Source organism: Lissotriton vulgaris, chromosome 9, assembly GCF_964263255.1.
Source record: "Lissotriton vulgaris chromosome 9, aLisVul1.2, whole genome shotgun sequence".
Classification (NCBI taxonomy): domain Eukaryota; kingdom Metazoa; phylum Chordata; class Amphibia; order Caudata; family Salamandridae; genus Lissotriton; species Lissotriton vulgaris.
The window spans coordinates 918,001,876-918,016,190 of NC_141697.1; positions in this window are offsets into that span (position 1 = coordinate 918,001,876).

A 14,315-nucleotide genomic window follows, 5' to 3' on the forward strand; every position below is an offset into this window, starting at 1 on the left:
TCACACCCTCGCAAAACCTCTGCAACTCACTCACCTCGTTCTTCCACCACAAGATCGCCGACTTACACAACAGCTTCGGCGCGCAGGCCACGGACCCAACCACTGAACCAAGGCCCCCCACCACCACCCTCTGCACCTGGACCCCGGTCAGCACTGAAGACACCACCCGCCTGATGAACACCATCCACTCCGGCTCCCCTACCAACCCTTGCCCACACCACATCTTCAACAAAGCCGACTCCATCATCGCACCCCAACTCCGGAACATCATCAACAGCTCCTTCGCATCCACCACCTTCCCGGAGAGTTGGAAACATGCCGAGCTGAGCGCCCTCCTGAAGAAACCCACCGCGGACCCCACGGACCTCAAGAACTTCCGCCCCATCTCGCTCCTCCCCTTTCCAGCCAAAGTCATTGAGAAGACCGTCAATAGACAACTCTCTGCCTTCCTCGAGACCAACGGATCCCTCAACCCCTCACAGTCCGGGTTCCGAGCAAACCGCAGCACCGAAACCGCCCTCATCGCAGCCACCGATGACATCAGGTCCCTTCTCGACAACGGAGAAACTGCAGCCCTCATCTTCCTGGACCTCTCAGCAACCTTCAACACAGTATGCCACGGCACCCTGATACAGCGCCTCAGCAACACTGGAATCCAAGGAGCGGCCCTGGAGTGGATCATCTCATTCCTCGACGGAAGAACACAGAGAGTCCGCCTCCCCCCGTTCCACTCCTCGGCCACCGAAGTCATCTGCGGCGTTCCACAAGGATCCTCACTCAGCCCCACCCTCTTCAACGTCTACATGAGCCCTCTCGCAGCCATCGCACGCCAAAACAACCTCAACATCATCTCCTACGCTGACGACACCCAGCTGATCCTCTCCCTCACCAACGACCCCGCCTCCGGCAAAGCCAACCTCCAGGAAGGAATGAAAGACGTCGTGGAATGGATGAAGATCAGCCGTCTGAAACTGAACTCAGACAAGACGGAAGTCCTCATCCTCAGACCATCTCCCTCCGCCTGGGACGACTCCTGGTGGCCCCCTGCCGTGGGCACCGCACCCAAGCCAACGGACCACGCACGCAACCTGGGCTTCATCCTGGACTCCTCCCTCACGATGACCAGGCAAGTCAACGCCGTCTCGTCATCCTGCTTCAAAACCCTACGCATGCTCCGAAAGATCTTCCGATGGATCCCCACTGAAACCAGGAAGACGGTCACCCAGGCCCTCGTCACCAGCCGTCTGGACTACGGGAACACCCTCTACGCTGGAACTACAGCCAAACTCCAGAAAAGACTCCAGCGCATTCAGAACGCCTCAGCACGACTCATCCTGGACATTCCTCACCAAAGCCACATCTCTGCCTACCTGAAAGACCTGCACTGGCTCCCTGTCAACAAGAGGATCACGTTCAGACTCCTCACCCACGCACACAAGGCTCTCCACGACACGGGCCCGAAGTACCCCAACAGCCGACTCACATTCTACACACCCACCCGCCAGCTCCGTTCCGCCAGCCTCGCCCTCCCCTCCTTCCCACGTATCCGCAAATCCACCGTTGGAGGAAGATCCTTCTCTTACCTGGCAGCCAAGACATGGAACTCCCTCCCCACCCACCTACGGCTGACCCTGGACCATCTCTCTTTCAGGAAACAACTCAAGACCTGGCTGTTCGAGCAGTAGCGACCCGCCCCCCTCAGCGCCTTGAGACCCTAACGGGTGAGTAGCGCGCTATACAAATTCTGTTGAGTGATTGATTGAAATATAAGGGCATTATGGAGTGCAAAACTTTACCAACATAGTTCCAAAAAGGTGGTATATTTGGGCATTCACAGATGATGTGAGTTGTGTCGCAGCCAGAATTAGAGCATCTCCAACAATTAGTATGTATAAGTAGGCCAGCTTTATGCAATTTGACTGGAGATCAATGACAATCATGTAGTATTTTAAATAAACACAATTTACGCCTTTTTGCAGATTCTCCAATAGCTGTTCCCACTCATCATCTGTAAAAAAATTTGATAAACGGGATTGCCATTTAAGGTGAAGATTATGAGAGAGGTATTGTGAAAAGAGGTGAAACGTGAAGGTTTTATAAAGGCCAGTAGTCACTCCTTTATGTTTCCTCCATGTATTTAAATAGGATAATATTGGTGAGATTGGAAACGACCGAGGGGGGCGATCCCAAATGTTTCTTCAAACACTGTTGGAGTTGAAGGTATTTGAAAGAATGTCGTGCTGGAAGATTACATTTCTCCCTTAGTTCAGAGAATGATTTGAAATCACAATTATGAAGAAGCTGATCTGGAGAGTGAATGCCTGCTGTTTGCCACAAAGGCCAAGATAGAGTTCGACCGTCAATACGTATATCTGAATTATTCCATATGGGAGCCTTATTGTGGATACATGGGTTTGAATCTAGTAAAAGATGTCCCCTGTGCCAGGATTTAGACATAGCGGATAACATGGGATTTTTGGGGTCAGAATGACTAGTGCCGCTTCCATACAAAAGAGAAAGACATGAATCTGTGGATAAAAGGTGGCGTTGTATATGAATCCATTGTGGAGCATCATTGATTCCTGGTAACAAATAAGATTTTTGAGAGATGTTTAATGCGAGGGTATAATGTTCAATCGATGGGAGGCCTATTCCGCCATAGAGTTGGTGAGCTTTCAATTTTGTCACAGCAAGACAAGGCGTAGCCGAACCCCATATAAAGGTTTTAATCTTGGAGTCTATTGATCGAAGAATGTATAAAGGAATCTGGAAGGGAAGCATGCCCAGGATGTAGGTAGGAAGGGTGACCATTGTAATAGCTTGGATTCTACCTCAAAGAGAAAGCCCTAAAGCCTTGCATTTGTCAAAATCAATGCCTTCCAAACCTTTATTGACTAGAACTCCTAGATATTTAAGGCGTGAAGATTGCCAATGAAAAGGGAAACCGTATAGAGCTGCTTTTGTAGTACCATCAGAGATGGGTAATGCCTCACTCTTATCCCAATTGATTTTATAACCTGAAAAGGAAGAGAAGTCATTAATGATTTGAAGAAGAGACAGAATAGATCGGGGGAGGTTTATAAGGGTGAGTAGGATATTATCAGCGTATAAGCAAATTTTAGAGTGCCCAATTGAGAGGGGTATACCTGTGATTTCATCAGTTTGGCGAATTGTAGCAGCTAATGGTTCCATAGCTAAAAGGAAAAGGAGGGGGGATAAAGGGCATCCTTGGCGCGTTCCTCTCTGAATTGGAAATGTGTCAGATAGAAAACCACCACAATTCACTTGAGCAGATGGATGGTCATATAATAAGCGTACCTTGGATATAAATTGATCACCCAACCCAAATTGTTCCATTACTGTAAAAAGGTAGTCCTATTCAATGTGATCAAACACGTTTTCTTCGTCAAGTGAAAGAGCTAATGCATCATCTCGAAGATGTTTTGCAGACCACAGTGTATGGGATAGCGTACGAAGATGATTCTGAGAGGAGTGCCCTGGGACAAAGCCTACTGGAGTGTGATGTATCAGGGAAGGTAATACTTTACGAAGGCGGGACGCTAGGATGCTGGCCAATATTTTAATATCACAATTTAATAAAGAGATGGGACAATAACTACTGCATAGCAGGGGATCTTTACCAGGTTTGGGTAGCACAGCGATAAGTACTTTGTTAAAAAGAGGCCCAATGAAGATACATTATCCGCCTCTTGGAATGCAGGCTGTAGTGTATCAAAATCATTGTGGCCTGCCCATCGATAGAATTCAGCAGGGAACCCATCTTCCCCATGAGCTTTGTGGTAAGGTAGGTTAGCAATGGCTCGGGAAATCTCATCTTTGGTAATTTCACCTTCAAGAGAGCTCTACCATCATCTGAGAGACGGGGAAGATCCACCTTTGTAAGAAAAGTTGACATCTTTTCTAGATCTATCTGAGCACCCGGAGTATAGAGAGATTGGTAGAAAGAGATGAATTAATTGACAATATCTTGAGGTCTTGTAAGCATGTCACCTTGTGCTGTTCGAATCGCCGGACTAGCCATAGCTGCCTCTCTTTGGCGCAATTGTGCAGCTAACAATCTCCCTGCCTTTTCCCCCTGCTCATAATGTCGCCCTTTCAGTCTCTGCAGAGCATATCGGCTTTAGATGTAAAATTTAATGCCATACATGCTTGTTCTAGTGATTTACGATTCTGCAAGGTTGGGGTTAGTGTGTACAGGCGAGAGTAAGATTGAATGTTGCGTTCTAGTTCTGTTTGTCGCCCAGCATTCTGCTTATTAATAAGTGCTGCATCACGCATTAACTGACCCCTGATAGTGACTGTAGTTGCAGCCTAAATAGTCCTGTCGGAAGTTACAGAACCCTGATTAGTGGAAAGATAGTCTTGGAGATGTGATTGTAATTGAGATTTACCATTTGGAGTCCTAGGCCGTTGAATGTCCATGCACCAGAGTTTACGCCCTGGCCTAAAAAGTCCTAGTTCTAGGATAAGAGAACAGGGGAGTGGTCAGACAAAGCTGTCTCCAAGATGCAAGATTCCGAGACCAATTGAACCCCTTTTTGTGATGTTAGAAAATAGTCCAGGCAAGAGAATGTGCCATGGGTGGAAGAGAAGAATGTGTATTCCATGGCTGTTGGGTGACTAAGACGCCAGTGGTAAACTAATCCGTTATCTGAAATTACGTCATCTAATATAGCTCTGTCTGCAGCATTCCCCTTGTCAAATGGACCTGTTTTGTCTAGATTTGGGTCTCGTGCCAGATTCCAATCCCCGCCAATGAGGTAGTGTGAGGCATCTATTTCTGTTCATAGACGTTTCACCTGGAGGAAGAACGATTTTTTGGTCCCTGTCGGGCGTAGACTGATCCCACACAAATGTAAGCATCTCCAATACGCAATTTAGCAAACGCATATCATCCATAATCCAACCATGTTTTGGAGACTATGACTGGGAGTGATTTGTGGATAAGGATTGCAACTCCACATTTGCAAATAGGACCTGTGGCAGTGAATTCACCCTTTTGAATACTACTATGAATGACCTTTCCTACCCAATCTCTGCATAGTTTATCAGAATCTAGTGAATCTAGATGGGTTTCTTGTAGAAAGGCCACATCTACGTGTTTGGAATGGAGATAGGAAAGCACTTTTTTCCTTTTAATGTAATGGGTGAGACCATGGGCATTCCATGTAATTGTACATAGAGGATGGGTGCTGGTCATGCTTAAGCAATGTCAATAGGAAAACAAAATAATACAGCACACATTATCCCTGTCTAGGTTAAGAGAATAGGAAATTAGAAAGAATTTAAGGAGCAAAGGAGAAATAGAAAAGAGGTACCCTGGCTCACCACAAATACATCAATGTGTGGGTATGTAGGAACAATCAAGAATGGGGGAAAACAATCTGGGTAAGTAGTATAGTGTAAAGAATGTAATGAGTTTTAATATATCCAATTTTCAATGTAGAATCTATTGCCTAATTAGATGATGAAGAAGAATATTCTAATGAAAACAAACAGAGTATACAAAGTACAAAACAATAGTACACAAAGTTCTTCTTCTAAATAAAGAAACCCAGGAAATAGAAAAAATAAGAGAGAATAAATATAAAAGAAGAAAAGGAAATTGTTGTACTGTACTGTGCAGAATTAACACAATGTCAAGAAAATGGATCTGTTAGCTGCAAGTCTATACTTGTGGGCTACTCATGCTGGGGGAACCGCATCTGATGGGACCATCAACTATAAGGTAGTCATTTACGAAATAATAGAAATCGCATGCCAACATATTCTTTTGGAATTTAGATGTTGAAATGGAGAAGAAAAAGGAAACGAATATCATGGAAATACAGTGTAGGAGAAAATAAGATATAAGACATATTAATGACATAGTAAGGTAAACCAGAAAAAATATAACAGTATTATAGAATATTCAACGGAAAAATGGTTAACTTATTTCATCAGAAACAGATCAGAATAATATTATCTTATATGTAAACAGTGGAGTAAATTAGTAGATGAATCAATAATAAGGTATCTTGCTTGTCATAAAGATAGTCATATATTAATATAGCAATAATCCTATGATCCATGATGAAGAATCTGAAAAAAGAAAATAATTAAATATTACTATATCAAGGAACAAGCATATCATAAATATTCAAAAACGTATCGTAAGTAAATAGCAGAACAGTTTAATTTTAAACATTGAAACAATTAATTAACAACTTAGTAATTGATTAATTAAAGAAGAAATATAGAAGAAAGTAGAAGAGAAAAAACTGAGAAGAATTAAAAGGTTCAAATAGAAAGTATTAGTGAAATTTGGGAAGAGAAAGTAGTCCATGAATAATAAAGATCAAAGAGGAAAAGAAGTAAGGAAAGATAGTGCCATCAGATATACTATATAACCAAAGATGGTGAAAGAGAGCGAGTATAAAATTACAATAGACAACTGTGAATAGATCTAGCAAGAACAGGCAACAAAGACAGCGTACAATTAAATGTTGTTCACAAATAAGTAAATAAATATTAATACATCCAGGTAATATTAGATAGGTAGTGGAATGGAGAGTCGATGAGTAAGAGCGTAGAAGAAAATAAATGTGAAAAGAAGAAAACCTCAGTAGTTAACATCTTGTATGAACTTTAATTCATAATATTCGTACTATATGGTAAGTGAGAAAAGGAAGAAAGATAGGAATAAAGAGTCATAAGATCAAAGTTTCAATAGATAACAAAGTGAGTGACTGCTTCATCAGACCCTAATTTCAGCAAATGCTGAAGTAACTGCTGTACAATGGTAATCAAAATAAATAAAAGGTTACAGTTCAGGTAACATCGTCTTCAGATGCTGGAAGAGATTTTAAGGGAGAATCGAAATTTGCCTAGTGTAGTAACGGTAAGTTTCAATTCTATTAAGGACACGGAGGCGAGGATTATGCTTTTCTCTCTTCGCTGTTTATTAACATCACATCGCACAGCAGCCAGAAAAGCATCAAAACTTGAAAAAATGTTTGTATTCCCAACACAGGGATATCAGAAAACATTGAAAACACATCGTTTAATAACTACAAATCCCATGAGATGAACATTTGGGCAGTCCTTCTTTAGTGTCCATAATCCCAATATAAGGCGTCCAACCAACAAATTCCTCCTCTTTCTTCGTGGCGAGTCAGGCCAAAGTCTCAGGCATCTCTTTTCGCACCATCATTCCCTGGCGGAAAAAAGAACAACGTGAGCCAAGCCATACCGCTAAGCATGAAGGCAAACCAACAAAGCAGAGCGTCAAGTCAACGACATGCGATTCAAGAAAAAACAGCAACCATACTTGCAAGTCGGAAAACGGATTACTTACTCCAGTACGGGCGGGATCTCCGCAGGAGGAATGGGTGGGATAATCCTCGCCTCCGTGTCCTTAATACAATTGAAACTTACCGTTACTACACTAGGCACATTTCGATTCTATATCAGGACCGGAGGCTTCAGATTATGCTTGTTTAAAGCTTACTCACCACCAAACTAGCAATATCCACCACTGGCTTAAAATAGAACCTTTTGAAGGTGGAATCCGAAGACCAATCCGCAGCGCGCATGAGGTCTTCCAATCGTGCCCCAAGGGCAAAAGATTTTGAGGCCATGGCCCCTCTAGCTGAGTGAGCTCCGAACTGCCTCGTATCAATACCAGCTTCCTGCATCACCCAACGCACCCACCGGGCTATAGTGGGGGAAGAGACAGCCTTGTGCGGTTTGCGCAGCGCAATCAGTAACTGCCGTTCGCCCGGAGGGTGAAGCTCCGTTGTAACATCCTCATAGGTTTTTAAACACTGTACCACACACAACTTGGGGGCATCCGCAAATGCCGGATAGGAAATAGACCTCGTAGCCGATTTCGTGCGTTGACCCACGGTAAAGGTCACCCCATCTGGGGAGAACGCTCTCGCCGTGACATCCAGGGCACCCACATCAGACACTCTGCGACAAGATACTAAGCACAAGAGCATCGCCAGTTTGGCTGACAGTTCTTTTAAGGAAAGATACTTGTTAGGCTGCCAGGAAAGAAAAAGGTTCAGGACCACGTTAACATCCCACAGGACGGAATACCGCGGCTCCGGCGGTTAAGCCAGACGTACTCCTCTAAGAAGGCGACATACCAGGGGATGTTCCCCAACCGCCACTCCATCTATATGTACATGAGCCGCTGATATGGCAGAGCGTATCGTATTAATCGTCCGGTATGCCAAACCGGCGGTAGAGAGTTCTGCAAGAAAATTCAGGATAGGAACGAGGCCTGCGACCACGGGATCCAAACCCCGTCGAAGACACCAACGAACCCACCTGGTCCAAGCCGATCTATACCTTTTGGCAGTGCTGCCTGCCCAGGCCTTGGACAAAAAGTGCTGAGCTGAGTTTGAAAGGCCAGGGAGCGACCAGCGTCGCCTGAAAGCCTCCATGCCATGAGGCGGAGAGAACCCTGGAGAAGATGGTGAGGGACCCCGTCTGGATTGAGGAGAAGACGAGGAAGCCGGGGGAGTAGGATTGGAGAATCCCAGGAAAGTTCCAGAAGAACTGGAAACCACACTTGCGACCTCCAAACGGGCGTCACCATCACCACGTCCGCCATCTGACGGCGAATCTGGGCCGCGGCCCGTACTATCATGGAGAAAGGCGGGAAGGCATACGGCCGTTCCTGACTCCAGTCTTGGAGGAACGCGTCCGTCGCTTCCGCCAAGGGATCCGGTCTCCAGCTGAAGAACCTCGGAAGCTGGAAGTCCAGACGGGATGCAAACAGGTCTATGGAAAACGGAACACTTGAACATCCAGCTTCCACCGGCTGGAGTCTCGGAGATACCTCGAGTGCCAATCCGCCACCTGATTGGCCCGACCCTGCAGGTATTCCGCCTGAACCGAGACTTGATGAGCGAGACAATAATCCCAAAAGTCTTTCGCCAGGTCCGCAAGGGCTCTTGACCGCGGACCCCCTAAGTGGTTCACATACCGAACCGCTGAGATATTGTCCATCCGTAGAAGGACGCACGACTTCACCGAGCCCCTCGTCCAGCAACGGACGGCGAACGAGCCTGCTAGAAGTTCCAAGCAGTTGATGTGAAGTCGCTGTTCGTCTGACGACCAAGCGCCGCCTGTGGAGAAATCCCCGCAGCGGGCGCCCCAGCCAGACCTGCTGGCGTCGGACTCTATCACCAGGTCCGGAACGGACCCGAAAATCCCGCGGCCGTTCCACGCATCCATGTGGGCCAGCCACCACGACATTTCCTCTTTGACCTCCACTGACAGGGGAATCAAGTGATCGTAGGAAAGCCCTCTGCGCAAATGGTGTGCCTTCAGGCGCTGAAGGGCCCGATAATGAAGAGGGCCCGGGAATATCGCCTGGATGGACGAGGAGAGAAGGCCTACTACTCTGGCCACCTGCCGGAGGGAGGTGTGGGATTTGGAGATAGTTTGCCGAAGTAGATGCTTTATTTTGGCCATCTTTCTGGACGGCAAACTGAGAGTCGATTCCACAGAGTCCACCACAAAGCCCAGAAACACCATTTGCTGGGCGGGGGTGAAAACCGACCTCTCCCTGTTGACAATAAACCCCAGACCTTGTAGCAGGGAGATTGTCTGAGACAGCTGGGCGGCCAACTTGCTCGGGTCCTGGCCCAACAGCAAGATGCCGTCCAGATAGACGATAAGCCGAATCCCCTGACTCCGCAGGGTTTCTATGGCCGGGTGCAGAATTTTTGTAAAGCACCAAGGGGCCGAGGAAAGACCGAACGGAAGGACCTTGAACTTGAACACCATGTCCTTCCAGGAGAACTGAAGGAAACGGCGATGCGGGGGGTAAATCAGGACCACCAGATACGCATCCTTGAGGTCCAGACGGACCATCCAGTCGTTCGGGAGCAAAATGTCCCTCAAGAGGTGGATGCCCTCCATCTTGAAGTGGTTGTACACTACCCAGCCATTGAACTCCTTGAGGTTGATGACTGGGCGACTGCCCCCGTCCACTTTCTCTACAAGAAAAATATTGCTCAGGAAACCCCGGGGGTGGCGCGTTGCTCGACAAATAGCCCCCTTGCGCAGTAGCGCCGAGACTTCTTCGTCGATCAAAAGCGCGTCCGATTGGGAGAAAGCTATGGGCCGGGGAGGCTCCGCCTGGCACGGCCGGTCATAAAACTCTATGCGGAATCCCCGCACAGTCTGAAGGACCCATGCGTCCGTTGTAATAGCCTCCCATGCTTGGGGGAAACACGCCAACCTCCCCCCAATAACCACCTGATCTGCAGGGATAACACTCACCGTGTGAATTGTTGCCGCCGGAATCGTTCCGGAAAGTTTCCGCGTCCTCTGAAACGCTGACCTTTTGTGGGGTAGAAGTTGTTATAATTCGCGGAGGAGTTGTATCCTCCTCTGCCGGAGCCATGCCCTTTTCCGGGCTGTTGCTGACCACCACGGCCGGTCGTGAGGCCCCTACCACGACCAGCCCCCCGGGAAAAACGCTGGTGGAAGACCCGCTTGATGGTCGACTGGGCCTTATCCAGGGAGGTGAAGGTGGAAACAAACTTCCCCAGTTCCTTAATGAATGGTTCACCAAAGAGTCCACCTTGGGCTACAGCGCCAGCTTCCGACGAAGCCAAATCGCCCAACTTGGGATCCAATTTTATCAGGAGCGACCGACGCCGCTCGGTCTACAGGGCACAGTTGGCATTCCCTAAGAAGATAACCGCCCTCTGCGCCCAGTTGGACAAGATTTCCGGGCAAATGGCGCTGCCCGACACCTTGGCTTCTTCGGCCATATCGAGAATCTTAGTGAGGGGGCCAATGGTGTCCAAGAGTTTGTCCTGGCAGGAGCGCCAGGAACGGTCGATCCCCTTCCGGGAGTCCTTGACGAATTTCGCCATGAAGGTGGCCATTTTCCCATCAAGTTCCGGCGTCATGGCCACCTTCCCCTCCAGAGTCGGGCGAGGACATTCGCCCCTCAAACAACTGCGCGCCTCCTTCTCCAAGGGCTTGCGGAGGCGGCCCGCCACAAACTGCGCCACCTTATCACCAGGCGCCCAGGCGGCCGACCGTGGGTGCATGATCTCGTCCGGGTCCAGCATGCCCGAAGTGTCCTTGGGCAACTCCGTAGAATTGGACGACGGTCGCCATGACCGCACGGAGTCCCCATCGTCGTCGTCGTCGTCGGTATCCGCGGGGGAAACCCCCCCCCGGGGAGGCCGGGGCAACGTTCGCCGGTGTAGAAGGTGTCTGAGGCGGAGGCGCCTCGGAGGCCGACCCAGACGCTTTTGCCAGGAAAGCGTCGCGTAGGCACTCGAAAGCGTCCTTGTCCACACCTTGCGAACCACTGGGACCAGCGTCCCCACGTGACTTCTTGGCCGCCCGAGGCTGGCCAGGATCGGTGGCGGGGGAACCCCCTGGGGCCGGTGCCAACTTGGCACATTCCTGGACAATGCGGGCTGAAAGTCTGTCCTCCATAGGCCCAACGATCTCCTGCACACACCGGTAAATAGACTGGTCTACAGCCGTATAGAACTCGTCGTCCTGGAGGTACTGGTGGGACTCCTCCTCCTCGACGTAGTACCCCTCAGCCATGGCGCTACGCAGTAGACAAGAAAGTGAAACTGAGGGTTCCGATGGCGTACACAGACTGCCACGTGTGGGCCGACCGAAGGTTGGCAAGGAATGTAGGCCGGTGGAACCGGACAATAGAAAGGCAGCACCAGCCTTTACAGCGCGCCGACCCTCTCTCCAGAGACCGGGCCGCACCGCCTCCCAGCGCGCTCGAGCGGGAAACACCCCAGCGGAAGCTGTTGCAGAAAAAGGTGCTGAAATCGCCCGCAGGCTTCAACGTGGGTACAACCACAATACAGACCCCACTGGGGCGTTCAAGCACGGGACAGTACAACCCAAGAGGGCGTCAGGGTTAGGCGGCAGCAGGGCACCTGCGATGTCGACTCCCCAGCGCAGCTCCAATCAATGAGACGAAACTGCGCGCGGGCAGGCGACACGCCACGGCGCCCTCTAGCGGTGGCTCAGCACCGCGGAATACACGGGGACATCGCGTAAGGGGCGAAGGCGTCCCCGCGATGGAAGGGGCTCTGGAAGGGAAGAAAAACCCCCACAGGCCCCCCAAAGCAACAACAAATGCAAATACAATAGAAGAAAACACAAAAAACCTCAACAAACACAAAAGTGCAAGAGAGGGATAATAGCACTTAACTGGCTGCGAAGCAGCGAAGAAAGAGAAGGAGTTTGTTGGTTGGACGCCTTATATTGGGATTATGGACACTAAAGAAGGACTGCCTAAATGTTAATCTCATGGGATTTGTAGTTATTAAACGATGTGTTTTCAATGTTTTCTGATATCCCTGTGTTGGGAATACAATTTTTTTTTCAAGTTTTGATGCTTTTCTGGCTGCTGTGCGATGTGATGTTAATAAACAGCGAAGAGAGAAAAGCATAATCTGAAGCCTCCGGTCCTGACATAGAATGCGACTTGTCTCCGTCTCTTTCCAGTTACTGCTTGTAGGGCTTGAGCTCGATCTCCAAAAGAGCGAATATGTCGGTCTGGATCTCTTCCTCTGCTTTGAGATCTATTTGGGTAGTGATAAGATTAATCAGAGAAGTTCATGGATTTTAGGGAAGAAAGTGGAGGTTGAAGCTCAGGTAAAGGCATGGTGCATTCCTACTTTGAGGAAGGAGCGTATTTAGAAAAAGATGAAGATCCTCTGGATTGAAGAAGTCTTTGGAGATGCCATATTTTGTGATCCGTAGACTTGCTGGTTCAAATAGGCCATATTTGATGCCCAACTGACATAAGCGTGGTCTTAAAGAAAGAAAGTCTTTACGGCGATCATTTGTTTCTTTTGAGAAATCTGCTGTCATTCGGATTTGATAACCCTCAAATTGTTATGGACTGTGCATTCAGGCTGCATTGATTAATTGACAAGCCTGCCCATGTCTTAGAAAGCAGACAATAAGTGTACGTGGATGCAAGTTTTTCATATTTTGAAAAGAACCAATACGATGTGCTCTTTGCATCTCCAACGGTGGGTCAAAAGTGAGTCCTGTAATTTTTGAGAGGCTTGCTATAAGAAAGGATTTGGCACCCGATCCTCCCAATCCCTCTGGAAATCCAAAGAAGCGCATATTGTCCAGACAACTTCTATCTTCCAAATCAATCATCTTGCTCCTGAGGAAGAAAAGTTCTTGGTCTCAATCTGGAAAGTTGTTAATACGGGTTTCTACTGCGGCTGCACGTACAGTAAGACTATCTAGATTTCCCTGGAATCCAATGATGGCCACATGCATCGATTTTGTTTCAGTAGTAAGGGTAGATATGGATGCCTCCATTGAAGGACTGGGTTATTTAAGACCCAGCGGTGCCAGGGGACAACACCTGAAACCTTCGTGGGTAACCTGCTCCGGCGTACGAATGACAGAGACACGGGACACTTCCTTCGGCGTCAAAGATTCGAGGTTTATTACTGCAGGGAACACAGAAGTCACAGCAAGTACAACACGTGCAACTTGGGGAGACTGCTTCGAATTGCTGCAGGTGGGTCGCTCCTTTTATACATGTTTCTTCCATAGGTTTACACGGTACACAAAGGTTTACAACTCGGTTCCCATAATTATCCCCGAGAGGCGTCGCTTTGGTCACTTCGATACATTCAGAGTCCGAAACATAAGTGCGGAAACATTTGGCGGTTCCCAACTGTAAAAACCCATCTTCCCACCATTAGTACATTCCAATCAGCAGTAAAACAGATCGAAGAAGGAACAGGGACAGGTGCAGAGGAAGATGGAAACAGTGGGGAGATTGGAAAGGGTGTAAAAGAGGAGGTATCGGGAAACACGAGCTACAGGCATCAAAGGGACGTGCCTAATGAGATGCACGGCTGAGACAATAAACCGGCACGGCAAGATGAGCCTCGAGCGGGGCCATCTGCCTTACAGTATCATCCCCTCATCATAAAGACACTTTCAAAGGACATGTGTCTTCCGCAAATATGGTGACAATCCCAGGGTCGCGAAGCGGACAACGTCCGTTCGCTGGCTACTTGAGGGCAAGAAACAAAATGGATGCCGTATCTAAGATGGAACCCGTGGGTACAGATAGAAAAACCCACGAAACAGACGAACGGTTTAGGTTAATACAGCGAAACTGCGTACACCCACTAAGCTCGTCATTTGCGGTTCATAGATACCAGACTCGACCATATTCGTGCGAGTCGAAAACACCACTTACAATTGTCACGGAACCTCAGACGCTCCTTTTGCCCTCACGTAGGCAAGCACTAGTCGGA